This window comes from Talpa europaea (assembly GCF_964194135.1).
Source record: "Talpa europaea genome assembly, chromosome: 9".
NCBI classification, from domain to species: domain Eukaryota; kingdom Metazoa; phylum Chordata; class Mammalia; order Eulipotyphla; family Talpidae; genus Talpa; species Talpa europaea.
In genome coordinates this window covers 73418781-73433184 of record NC_140076.1, presented here as the reverse complement: position 1 = coordinate 73433184, position 14404 = coordinate 73418781, and the positions used below count along the sequence as shown (strand labels likewise).

The window sequence follows — 14404 nt, the reverse complement described above, 5'->3', positions numbered from 1 at the left end:
ATAATTATCATACTCTTTAAATTATTCATCTTCTGTTTCTGCCAAGTATATTAGTTGAATTCTACAAATAAAGAACAAAATGTGACTCTATAGTAAACAGAACCATTGGCTCCCTTGGAATACATTGTTTAAGTCCTTCTATAGCCTCAATTCAGGTAAGATACTTTCCACATCTCACTTCAAAGCCAAATCATCCTGCCTCTCAATAGCAACACATCACGGGTATTTCTTTCAGGTTTCCAAGATAGGTCAGATGATAAACCTCATTCAAGAGCTATACACAGCGGCAAAATGTCTATCCCAAGTGCCAAATAAATGCATATCCTCTGCAAAAGATGACTTTTTATCTAAAAACCAAAATTTAAATCCTAACTGTGGATTTACATATTTCAAGACTACTACTGAAAAACAGTCAATGATTAAAAAAAAATAATTTAAAAAGAAAAAGCAGTCAATGATACCATGGTATGTATCTAAGGACTCATGATAATCTCTCAAAGCAAGGTATTTGAATTGCAAAGGAGGGGACAGACTAAAAAGCTACAGAAAGAAACATGATATCAAAAATATCACTGAAAAGTGAAATTCTCATCTTGGTCTTCAAACTTGATCCTCTTCCTATTATCCCCACATAGTTTTCCAAGCCAGAAATGTGAGCATTAACTAATCTTGACTCTCTCCCATCTAATCACAGCATTCATAACCATTCTCTAATTCTTGCCCATTTTACCTCCTCCATCTTTCTCATCTACTCTGCCTTAATTCCCCAGCAGCTCTCAGACCCAAGTTTTCTTCTCTTCCCATCCTTTATCCTCCCCCTGCCAAGTGTTCTCCTAATTAAAAAAAAATAAAAATAAAAATAAAAAAAGTACTTACACCTCATGGCCCTAAAACTACATCTCCACATTTGAACCTTGGAATCTGACTAATCCTAACAGAAGATGCTCAAATATGTATTGAACTAAACAGAGGAAACCCAGGTTGCGTTACAAAACAACTAAGGTGCTTTTATGATCTAGCAGCCACCCGCCCACACCCCCTAGTCCCATGGAGGTCTGTCCATCTCATGGTCTGGATCTCCAGGACTCCCACTTACCTCTCACAAATCTCCATGCTTTAACAATTGCTATTGCTTCTGCCTGAAATGTTCATCTCTCCCTGTGGCCAGACATCTTTAGCCTCAAGTCATCCATCCTTCAAATGCCAACTCAGATATCCAACTTCAAAAGGGCCCTTCTTCCCCTATTCCTCCAAAAACAAAGGAATTTATCATTTCCTGCTGAGCTATTACGAACCATGAGTATATCTCTATTGCTGTATTCATTAACCCCATCATGTGTCACTCAAATACTGTAATAAAGGCTCCTTGCACTTTACACTTATACATTAAATATTTGCGTACTTTCAGAGCCAGGCTAAGAACTCAATGAATACTTACATAAATTCACGTGAAGTAACTGTGATAGCAAAAAAGCAAACATTCTGTAAGAGACAAGTGTACTAATAGAAGCAGTTTATATCTTACCAAGAATAGGAAAACCTAGTAACTAGGTATCTAATCGTACAGGCAAAATCTAGAGAAACCAGACAGAAAGGATCTTAGTGGCCAAAGACTGTAAATACTAGTTTGAGGAGAGGCTGGAATAAGCAGCAAAGAAACTTAACTTATGTTAACATAAGTTCAACTGCAAACATAATCTCAGTGATATACCATGGAAAAATAAGAAACCCTCAGATATTGGCAAAGGCAAATGTATTGTCGAGTGCCCATCTGCCACGCTTTGCACTCGGTACATAATAGTTAACCTTCATAGAGCACTCACCACCAGGAAGACCTATGAAGTACTTCACATGCATTAACTCAGTAAGTAGACAGTATTATTCTCCTCACATAAGAAAGGGTGACCCAGAGAATGAGTAACTGGACTAAAATCACAGAGTGACACAACTGTGATTTTAACCCCAGTCTGATCCAAAAGTCTGTGCTTTCAACCACTATGCAACAATTGATCTATAGTACCTCAATTTACTTCTCACAGGGACAAATGATATCCTCCATCTTTTCTGGATCTTTTTTGGAGGAGGAAAACAAGACCCAGGCTTTAAATAATTTGCCCAAGGTCACATACTCCTTATAAATAAAACTGAAATTTGAACCTGTGATAACAGACTACAAAAATGTACACTATGTATTTCATGACTGCCTCACACTGTAGGATTCTGTCACTGATAAAAACCCAAGATTTCATGTTCATCTTCCAAATACTACATTGCTGAGATCATGAACTTTCTAGTTTAACTCTCAGATATATCATCTTTTCAACCTGTACTTTCTACTCCCAAACTCTGAATAATATCTAAGACAACAGATCTCAATCACTCCAGGAGCTTATAGGCATTTAAAACTTGAAAGTACCTCAAAGAACTTTCATTTACGTGGATTACACCTATCAATAGTTACCATACTAGGGCCTCCCTTGTGGCACAAGCGGTTAAGTCTCAGCACTATCAAGCTATCAGCAGCCACTGCAGCATAAGTTTGATCCTCCTGGACCAGGAGTTAGCTCACAAGGCAAAGCAGACCTCTCCTGCCTCTCCAGCTGCTCCCCTCAGCACTGTAGATCTGCCTGTTCTGCTCCTCACTGTCTCTGATGAATCCTCTCACCCCCAGCACCTCTGGCCTATAACCCAGCTCATGCATGCATAAATAAATCATTTTTAAAAAGGTAAATTACTAGAAATTAGAACAAAGAAACTTTTGTGAAAAGTAAATATTTTCAAAAACAAAAAAGTAAAATTTAATGAGCAGAGGAACGTTGTATTACATTTTTACAAATGTGGTTAATGTCTGACAGGCTATTAGGTATATATATCTGTGCTGAATTCCAATCTAATCAGATATCACACATCATTTTGCTAGGCTCTGGAAAACTCCACTGTACTCCAGTAAGAAAACAAGAATGAGAAAGACAACACTATCTAAGAAACTTAAGGTTTCTGTAGTCACCTCCCTCCCCACCCCACCCCCAAAATCTTATACAATGTCTTCAAACTCTTTTCTCAAGTAGTACAGAATATACCAGTTCAAACTGACACAGCCAATATTTCAAATCAGCAAGACCTCAACCCATTTTTTTTTAATTAGGTAAAATATGCCTCCAAAACAGAGGTGAACAGCAAATGTACTAGTCAGTATTAAGCTCTAATAGGAAAAATGTCATTCCCATCTGCATCCAGTGCCCAGACTACAGTGGACAAGCCAAAACATTTTACTAAACTGCAATTAAAAGGCAATTCTAGGAGCCTCCCTGGTGGCACAAGGGGTTAGGCACAGCACTGTGTAGCTATTCCCAGCCTCTGCAGCACGAGCTCTATCCTCAGCTAGCCAAGGAGCCACCTACACTGCGCAGCAGACCTCTCCTGTCTCACCCGCTGCTCCCCTCAGCAGTGTATTTCACCAGATCCGCTGATGGGAAGCCTTCTCCCCACTCTGTCTCTGGTGAATCCTCTCACATACACCCCAACACCTCTGAACTACACCCCAGTTCTTATATGCATAAATCAAAAATAAATCTTTTTAAAAAGCCACATAAAAATACCAAAAATGGTCAAATACCTGCAATATATCTCAAAATACAATTATAAAAGTATACTGAGTATAGATCAACAAACTTAAATAAATGAAAATATAAAAATAAATGACAATATCAGCTTAGAAATTTTAATCGATATACTTTAAGTCAAAATTACAGGTAAACATATTAAGAAAATATTAGACAAACGAGATCCAATCAAGAGAAGTTAAATGCCCCACTAATATGGAGGGTATTAAATCAAAACCAAGATTTGTGTGGTAAATCTCACCAAGATCAGAAAGGTAAGCAGAGGGGGACCATCAATTCGAAATCTGCTTATGACAAGCAACAACTATGTAATTTACAGTTTCAGCATCAAATAATGGCTTTCAACAGAAATCTTTTTTTTTTTTTAATCTTTTCCTAGACCTTATATAACCTATTTGTTCCTCTCTCATAATGAATAAATTTATCACTAGGTACTGGGAATTTGGGTCTTTTGAACATTCAACATTTTTTTAGCTCCTAGTTCATGTATACAATCATTTCAGAAGTTCTGATGTACTATATAGGGCAGCCCCGATACAAAACAGGGTGCCTGACTGTGGGTCCTCACCCGCGTGCTTAAAAGGATTTATCAATGCTCTACTGCAGGCACACACAAAAGGTTAATAAAAGGTTTATTTACATGGGAAGGAAAAATGAGGAAATGTACAGCTCAGGGAGAAAAATGGGAGACAAAGTTTTAAATGCGTCCTACCCGATTCTGGAATCCCAAATGGCACTCTGGAGCTGGCTGCAAGCCAGGAGCCGAGAAGCCAAGCGACAGAGCCAGCGACCCCCAAGGCCCACGTGTTTGGTTTTTATACCCAACCTGGCTACTTAACTCCACCCTCATGTCCCAGCCACCTTCCCTTTGGTGGTGATGGGATTTGTCTTTCCCAATGTCCTGATGGCTTTGTTCTGGAGTGGGGTCCAGACCACTCCAGTGGTCCACAAAGCCTGTATGGGATTAGTGCAGGACATCCTTTCCCCCTAACAGTACTAGCAAACACTTTCAATACATCAATGGATGTCCCCCCCTCCCCGCCTTAAAACTTAGAAAGGAAATTATCGATGAAATAGTGACCTTACAAATTATCAAAAAGTCTTTAACAATGCTAGAATATTGCTTTAAAGCCACGGTGTGATGTTTCAAGACGACTTGGAAAAGAAATCTGAGGCAATGGTGTTCAAAGGGAATTCAGTTATACACTGCTTTTTGACTGCAGATGTGTAAGTGACTGTCTTCCTAAAATATGGAATGCTTTAAAACTGAATTCTTGATCAACATTAACAGTATTCATAAATGAATTCTAGTGATTTTTTTCAATGCATAATCAAAAAAAAGAATCACAAATACTGAAATATTCTGCCAGTTAGTTCTATTATGTCAACATGATCAGCCACGAATATAAGTATATATATAACTTGGGAGCAGCAATAGGGTCTCCTTCTATTATCAAATCCATATCACAGGTTCGCTCCAAATCACAGCATCAGGAATGTGTGTTACGATGAGAATCAGGGAGCAAAATGCAATGAGATTAAAAACACAAACTAGAGTCAAAAAGTTCCAGCTCTGCATCCATGTGTTCACCATTCATCTTCAAAGCTAAGGTTTCTTCATTTATAAAATGCTGATATCTACCCCACGATTTTAGCATGAGGAGAAACCTATCGCATCATTAGCATTCAATAATTGCTTTCTTTCTGTGACAGCAAATCTGTCTGCTTTGCATACCCCTTTGGTTATTTGTAGATTCTAGAAAATTAGAAAACAAATGAAAACTCTTTAGATATATCAATATTCAGGTATTCTTTAGATAAGATTTAGATATAAATATAGCTATTCTTTAGATATAGAAAATTCTTTAGATATAAATTATCTAAATTCTTTAGATATACTAGTTTTCATTTTCAAATATTTTATATTAAAATATATGAAGGGAGGTAAGGTCTGAAGCATGAAGCTAACTATCAGTTATATGATGCCTTTTGTAGAAGAAAAAGATTATGCCTCTCAAAAAAAGTTGACAGCAAATAAAATTTTTCACCTAATTTTTTTTTAGATTTATTTATTTATTTATACAAGCACTGGATACAGTCAGAAGCGCGCAGGAGGGTAAGAGAATTCACCAAAGCCAGAGCAGGAAACAGAACAGACAGACTGAAGAAATACACTGCTGAGGGGAGAAGCGGGCGTCAGGAGAGGTCTGCGTGCCATGTGGGACCCTCGCTGGGGATCAAACCGGCGCTGCAGAGGCTGCAGGCAGCTTCACAGCCCAGCGCTCAACCGCTGCGCCCCCAGGGGAGGCCCTATTTTTAATAAATTTTATCTTCATTTGTTGGGTCTTCAATTAGGAGAGACCCCTAATAGCCTGTCTCTTTTCACCTACCACCCTACACATTTCTCAACTCAAAGTCAGCCTAGAAAAAATCTATATGCAATCACAGGATGCTTCTAGAAAATCACCAGTAACTCTTTTTGCATACCAAGATCACTGTCTATTTTCTGTTTTAAGTCTTCACAACATTACTCTGCAGAGATAATCTTATTTGTAACAAACAACTCTCTGCTTGCTACTATTGCATGTTTAAAATTGCATAAAGTATTTAACAGAGCTTTGGGCGGCTGAGCACTAACCTAGCACAGGAAACATACAAAGCAAGTATTAGAGTTGTGAGGTTTGAAACATGGTGATAACATGAACCAGCAACAAACTACAAACACTGTAGAAGAAACCCTGAATCTCAGACTCAATCTAGAGGAACAAATTTATGAGAAAATGAGAAATGACAACTTGAAGGCAGATTACACACTTATAATCAACATTTAAATATGATATTGGGAGATGTGAAAGAAAGTGACTACTATAGAAATTGATGAGGATACCTATGAAGACATCTATAAATTAACAAAATGGAATATTCCAATGCACTTTGTCTAGGTGAAGGCGTACCAGGTTACCCCTCTATTGGGAGTTGGCTTACAGAATGTATCCCATATGGAAAATAGGGAAACACAGTATGACTGCCTCTTTAAATGTAGACGATAGATAATTAAGAGAGAAACCCACGTAAATTTTGATATTAATAAATGACCAAGGATTCTTCCACTCCTGAAATAATTTGCAAATAACTCACAAATTCTTAAGCATTTGCATTTTTATTTCTCTCTTAATTCTTACAATAATCATGGTTACCAAGCCATGAAACTCTTTTTCAGAACTAATTCACGCCAATTGTGTTTTCAGGCAATTTCTTATTTTTTTCCCTATTTATATTACCTTCTTCTGATAAAAAAAAATATTAGTCTTTAATAAAGTTTTAATATCATATCACCTTGAGTGAAGAAATTTTAGTTTTGAAATCATAAAATTCCACAAAGAAAACAGTTTTATGTGATTAAAAGTCAATCATTTCAGGGAAACATTTGAAAAATGTACATATATATTAAAAATTAATTTGCTAAGCTTTGGACTTGAAGGCAACAAAAAGAAGGCTGGCAACCGACATAGGTGCCAAGACTCTCTTGACCTCCTCATGAAATAATTCCCCTTTTTCCTTCTCCTCTACTTTACATTTTTCCAAATAGCAGTCTGCAGTCTTTTTCATTTTACCCTCCCACTTGCTTTCAGGCTAATCTACAATCTGACTTTTACATACCTAGTCCCAGAAGAATTTTCTCTGCTCACACACATAATTTTCCCTCCTCTATTCAACTGAATTCTCTATGACCTCATTATATACAGAAAAAACAAAATCCCAACACTTTAAGAAAAAAAAAAACCAGGACTATCTCAAGCTGTTTCTGGTCTACCTTCCTATCCTTCACACCCATGAATGCCATGTTTCACAACCCAAGTTGTCTGTAACTTAACTTTGCACATGCTGTTCCTTCCCTCTGAACTGTCCTACTCAGTCTGACAGGTCCTTATTCACTCTTTAAAAATTCAGCTCAAAGATCTCTGAGAAGACAATTTCAGGTTTCCCAAGTAACCTGAATGTTTTTTATATTACTAATTGCTTTTTACATTAATTTATATCAAAAGCATTTATATCAAATGTTCTTTATATTACTAATTCCTATATAACCTGTCATTTGTCTTTCTCTATGCAACACTGTGTAACCACTTGGACAAAAGATCATAGCCCTCTAAGTCTATATACATGGAGACTGATACATGGGTGTTGAATGATTATTTTTGGAACTGAATTTTAGAAGTACTTTTAAATGCCATATTTAAGTATAATCAGTTATGCTACATCACTTACTTTGAAAATGTGAATTTGTTCCAAAATGATGGACATAACAGGGAATTTGAGTGTAACCCCAAATTCCCAATTGCTTATATGTGGTTCTGTCTCCAAAAAACACAAGATAAAGGTAGTAAAGTGTACCCAGCTAAACTGAGTGGCATGGAGATACACAAAACAGCTAAATCAGTTCACTATCTGGGGTGTGTGCATCACACCAATCCATAACTGCTATTAATCTAACATTCTAACTGATTTTAGGTAACCCTCCTTCCACCACACTTCACAATAATTCACAAGCAGCAACCCTTCTAATGCCCATTCCACAAGCAAACCAAGTCTTTCTCAAAGTACAATGCTGGTTTACTGTAGTATTTATGTATTTCTTAGCCATTTAACATGTGTAAAACTGCTATTTTTATAGGCTCCTCTTTAAAAAATAACTGACAAGTTTTTGATTGTTGTTCCCTAATCTCACCCGCCCATAAACCCTGTATGTTATTTTACTGCACAATTTTGCACAGCATGCTGACTTTAAGGAACCTAGATGTTGCTTTATAGCAGCATTGTATAAAATTAACAGCTTTATAAAGACTTCTCCGATGTAGGAAAGTTTCAATACTCCAATTTTAATCATCTACTCAGGGGAGAACTCTGCTGTCCCCCAAATTTCACAAAATGTTCATTGCCCATATTACAACAGACCATAAGGAGAGTCATAATCTTTTAATCTTGGTAGCTCTCACTTCTGGTGGGCACAGGATTGAATTTTTCCAGCTTCAGCTCTAGAACCTGTGCAAGTCTGAGAAAACAATGGCATTCTCAATGCCTCCCTTTCCATGTGTACCATTTTGTAAGTTTCACTGTTTCGATTGCTTTAAACTTCTTCCAAAAATTCCCTATACTACAGAGCAATTGGGTAGTCCTCAAGCCCATTGCAAAAGACACAAGAGACACTATACCCAAGTTAAACAGATCTGGAATCAGTAATACTCTATGGCAAATATGACTTGATTTTTATATTCACTGTATCTTCACACCTATGTGAAAGTGATGTTTAAATCACCTTGTTCCCCTACTAAAATATTTCAGCTCCCTCCTTTGCTAGAGGATAAAGATATGAACTTCACTTTGAGCTTAGCAAGCTTGATCCTTCAAAATCAAGGCTGGGGCTCTTTCCTTTCCTCCTGAAGGAAGCCATCAGGTAAGTCAAAATGGGCACTTACAAGCACATTCAGGAACTATGAGGAAGAAGCAGTCCAATGTGATGCATTTTCCTCTCAGGGGGCACTGCTAGCAGTGCTGCCAGCCCTTCACAGGGCACACTGCCTCACCTGGCCAGATAAAGCAAACTGGGATGTAAGGTCAAGCAAGGTTTGTCATACATCACAGTAGTGTGTGCTGTGATGGTCACATCCAGTTCCAAAGGCTGCAACCTATGGCAAGCCTGCCCATCATAGTGTTAATCAGCAGAAGTTTGCTAGAGGCCTTCAATCTGCTGCTGGGGAACGAGCTGGATGCCACTGTGGGAGAGCCCCAAATTCTTAATGGGTAGGTGAAGATTCCACATACAAAATTTTTGAGGTTATCCTCATCAATCCATTCCACAAAGCCATCCAAAGAAATTCTGATACCCAGTGGATCACTGTCCTAAACCAGTCCACAAGGACAATGAGATTCGAGGGCTGACATCTGCAGGCCACAAGAGCTTGGAAAGGGCCACAAATTCCACCACGTTATGAGTGGTTCTCACAGCGCAGCTTGGAGAACACACAATACTCTCCAGCACCACCATTACCACTAGTAAGTAATGTTTGTAAAATTCTTTCTTTTTTTAAAGATTATTTATACATACAAGAACTGGGGTGTAAGCCAGAGGTGCAGGGGGTGAGAGGATTCACCAGAGAGGGTGGGGAGCGGAACAGGCAGATCTACTGAAATAGGTTGCTGAGGGGAACAGCGGATGAGGGAGGAGAGGTCTGCTTCGCCATATGGGTTGTTCGCTGGCTGGCTGGAGATCGAATTCATGCTGCAGTGGTCATGCTGCAGTGGCTGTCAACAGCTTGATAGCACTGTCTTTAACCTCTCCCCCACGAGGGAAGCCTCATATTTGTAAAATTCTTACCTACATAGTAACAAATTAGGATGGTCAAAAAAAAAAAAAAAATCAAGGCTAAACACACTTTGCAGGTTCATCTCCAGCCACTCTTCTTGTTCCTGTATTACCTCACCATAGACCTTACCCAACACTTCACACCCACAGTTCCTTCTGTTTGAAATGCCCCCCACCCTCCAATTTGGCAAAGACCTAGTACTCAGTGTTATTTTCTGTAAACTGCTCCCACACCTTGTACAAATTTAATCATTCTCTCCTCTGTTCTTTCACAGCACTCTATACCAACTACAGCTGAGAGACTACAAGGCAGAAATAAATGTCATCTTTTAATTCTCAGAATCCAACACTGCATGCAGCATATACTATTCCTTATGCAAAATACAAACACATGACGGAGAGGTAAAACCCAGAAATTAAAGACAAGGCAGCCTCAATTGATACTATCTTGGATCCAAATAACCTTCTCTTTACCTATTTATTTATATACCAAAATATGGCACATCCCTTCATAACTTTGATGTACAGAAGCTAGATAGACAATAAGTTAACAGCTTATTCAACGTTTCTTAATTTCATATATAGAAATTTTCACATATAGTGTTTTATTAATCATACATCATCTTAAAATGGCTACCTTCCAAAACAGAATAGCAGGTAAGGTTAAAGGAAAAAGTACATCGGGCCTCCCCGGTGGCGCAGCGGTTGAGCGCTGGGCTGTGAAGCTGCCCGCAGCCTCTGCAGTGCCAGTTCGATCCCCGGCTGCTCCCCGGCCACCGGAGGAGGGTCCCACATGGTGTGCAGACCTCTCCTGCTGCCCGCTGCTCCCCTCAGCAGTGTGCTTCGGTTCTTCTGCCTGTTCTGCTCCCTGCTCTGGCTCTGGTGAATTCTCTCTCACCCTCCTGCACTTCTGACTGTACCCAGTGCTTGTATAAATAAATAAATAAATCTTTAAAAAAAAAAAAAAAAGTACATCAACAAAAGATTCTGTGGAAGCTAGGGACCTGAAAATTAAAATTGGGAATTTTTTCCTAGATAACCTATCATTAACTTCCAATCAAAAGTGAAATACAGTATTGCATACTCACAAATCCATGCATTTTCTCCACTAAAATACAAGTTTTTAGATGAACCTATTTGGACATTTCCAAAGTGACAGACACCTTAAAAGCATTTTCCAACCAAGGTATGGGAAAGTTTCAGGTGTATTGTAGATATTAGTCCCTTCACTCCTCATGGCCCAAAAGCTACAGCTTTGAGAAGTCTTGACCATTTATTCCAGCACAACTTACATGTATTATCCCTTTCTGTTGCAACATGATATGAAAAAGGTTTATGCTTTAAAGAATACAAGAAGGGGGCCTCCGCGGTGGCGCAGCAGGTTGAGTGCGGAGCTCTCTGCAGCACCGGTTCGATTCCTGGCTGGCCAGGGAGAAACACACATGGCGTGGCAGATCTCTCCTGCTCTGTCTCTGGTGAATTCTCTCATCCTCCCACGCCTCTGACTGTACCCCAGTTCTTGTATAAATAAATAAATCTTTAAAAAAAAAATACAAGAAGGATGGGGGCCTCCCTGGTGGCACAAGGGATTAAGCACAGCAATATGAAGCAATCGCAGTCTCTACAGCATGAGTTCAATCCCCAGCCAGCCAGAGAGCAACCCATATGGTACAGCAGACCTCTCCTGCTTCACCCACTGCTCCCCTCAGCAGTGTATTTGTCAGTCTGCCTGTTCTGTTCCCCAGTGTCTCTGAGGAATCCTCTCTCACCTCCCACACCTCTGGCCTGTACCCCAGCTCTTTTATGCAAAATAAATCTTTAAAAAAAATAAAGAATACAAGAAGGCTAATATAAGAAATCAAAGCAACCATGGTACACTTAGCCAAAATGCTTATTTATAAATTACAAGTACAGTAGGCAAATTCCTATAAACCTTTTAGTCACAGTCAGGACAAAGTTCTATATAGTCCAACCACTTGTCTGTTCAAAAGGAAACAGTCTTAAAATTTCCCAATAATTGTAGTTTTACTAGCCACCAAGGAAATACCTGTAAATCAACTAGGCATTCAAAAGCAACTTTTTCAGCTACATTACCACTGATCAAAATATTTTTGAACTATGCAAGGATGGACTTTCAGGGAGACTCTTCTGACTCTCGGAAGAAATTTCACATACCTTTTTTCACATCTTTTTCAACGGTTTCGTTAATAATCCTGTTAAACTACTAAGAAGTGACCAGACTCAAGCATCTTAATTAACTTCTATCTGCCCTCCCAAATGAACTGATCTACAGCAATTCTATCACATTCCCATACACTCTCATATTCACATAAGCCAGGGCCTTTCCCTCTGTGTTTCTTGAGCAAGTCCCTTTAACCTTTCCCCTCAGTTTCCTCATCAGTAGCTATTCAATATTTTGTTTAAAGTAATCAGATGGCCTAAATCACTGGTCTAAAAATATTTAAGGGATTTTATTCTCAAATTCATCACATTCTAAAACCTGAAAGTCCCTCTGACACAGATTACAAAAGTCTTCAAGACCTTTTCATCAATGGCCACACTAGCGCCTACAGCATACAAAACTTTTTTTAAGTGTATCCTGGAAAATACAACGTGCTAACACACACCATTTCATTTTTCACTTATTCATAAGTCACTCTCTTCCTCTTCAAAATTAACTTTACACACCAACTAACGGGGCAATACAGCCGAAAAACAGGTTAAGTAGGGGAACTCAAATTCCATCAAATTACTCCAACCTCAGCTTAAGACACTAACAAACCCAACAAGGTCAAGCAAATGACCATTCACGACGCTGTCGCGTGCAGTCACAGCTCACAAGGTTACAGGTGTTTTACTAGCGTTAGCAGCCTCTTCGGGGAAGGTGAAGAGTAAGAGTCAAAGAAAAAAAAGTTTCCAAAAAAATGACGACGGGTGCTGAGAGAGGCGGCGACGGGAGGACGGGCTCCGGGCTCCGCAGCAAACCGCTTCTGGGCCGCGGCCGCCCCCGAGCCCTCGGCGGGGCCGTCCATCTCCCCCGCGGGGCGCAGCCCCCCGGAACCTGTCACCGCCGCCCCCGCCCCCGCCCCATCTGCTCCCAACTGAATCTGCGCGGCCGGGGGGCGGGGGGGCCGTTGGCTTCCCGCTCGCAGGCAACCGCCGAGTTCCGCGCTCCGCAGCGCCGGCCCCGCGGCCGCGCCTCCCAAGTTGCCGCCCGCGCCCGCCCGTCCCGGCGACCGCAGCGGGGTCCGCGGGCCCCGGCGCCCCCCCGGCCCCTGCGCGCGGCCGCCGTCCGTCAGCGCCCCCGCCCCGGCGCGGCCCGGGGGTGCGGCCCGCGAGCGGCCGGATCGGGACGGCGCCGCCGCCCGGGGCCCCAACAGCCGCCGGCCCCGCCCGCCGCCCGCAGAACTCCAGGCGCGCGCCCGGCCCCGCGCGCCGCGTCCCGGGCACGGCCGAGCGCAGCAGCCCCCCCGGGCCCGGCCGCCTCGCTCACCTCACGGGGCGCGCCGCCCGCCGCCGCCGCCTCCTCCCTGTGAGCGCAGCGGGGTCTGCCCTGTGGAACCACCATACCAGTCCCGCCCGCCGCTGCAGCGCCGCCGCCGCCGCGCCTCCGCCGCCGCCGCCGCGCTCTTTGTTCCCCCTCCGAGCGCCACCGCGTCAGCCGCCCGCCTCCGCCGCCCCGACGGGCGCCACTACGCCCCGCGGCACGGTCGGCCCCGGGCCTCGCCCTCCTCGCTGCGCCCGCCGCGCCGCCGACGCCGCCGCCACCGACGCCGCCGCCTCCTCCTCCGCGCCCCCCTCGTTTTCATTGAAAGCAAACAAGCATCATGGCGGCGGCCGCCCTCCAGCCAGCTAGCGCCCGGCCGCCGCCGCCGCTCCAACATCCCGGCCGCCCATTGGCCGCCTCCGCCGGGCGCGACCATTCGGCGCCCGGGGGGTTGCTCCCCGCACGCCGCTCGCCAGGCCCCGCCCCCTCGCCCCCGCGCGCCGGGACAGTGCGCCCGCCCGGCGCGCTCCCGGCCCGCCGCCCCTGCGGTTCCCGCCCGCCGGCGCGCCTGCCCCGCCGCCGGGACGCGCCGCCTCCTGAACGCCCCTCTGGCTGCCAGCTGGCTCCTTTCTTCCCGCGTCTCTAGGGCTCTTTGGATTATTTTATTTTACTTTATTTTATTTTATTTTATTTTATTTTATTTTATTTTATTTTATTTTATTTTATTTTTGGTCTCCTCTGTTTTTCCTTCATCTTTCTGCCCTTCGGCTTGGCTGTTAATTACATGAAAACACGAGCACGCTCAAGACTTTGACCTAAGTCACTATCTCGATTTGCCCTAAGACAAGAGGCGCGCGATTCTCCCTGCCCCCAATATACAGAAAATATTAGTCAGTGGCCCGTTTCGCTCCATTAATGGTCACTTACTCT

The 14404-nt window shown here is 42.3% G+C and overlaps 1 pseudogene across 1 annotated transcript; it reads left to right on the top strand.

Annotated features, from left to right (window-relative positions):
* Nucleotides 1-9088: 9088 nt before the first annotated feature.
* Nucleotides 9089-13843, top strand: LOC311176734 (large ribosomal subunit protein eL15-like; annotated as a pseudogene). Its single transcript has 2 exons — nucleotides 9089-9677; nucleotides 13579-13843. The product of its transcript is annotated as a large ribosomal subunit protein eL15-like (transcript).
* Nucleotides 13844-14404: the final 561 nt, after the last annotated feature.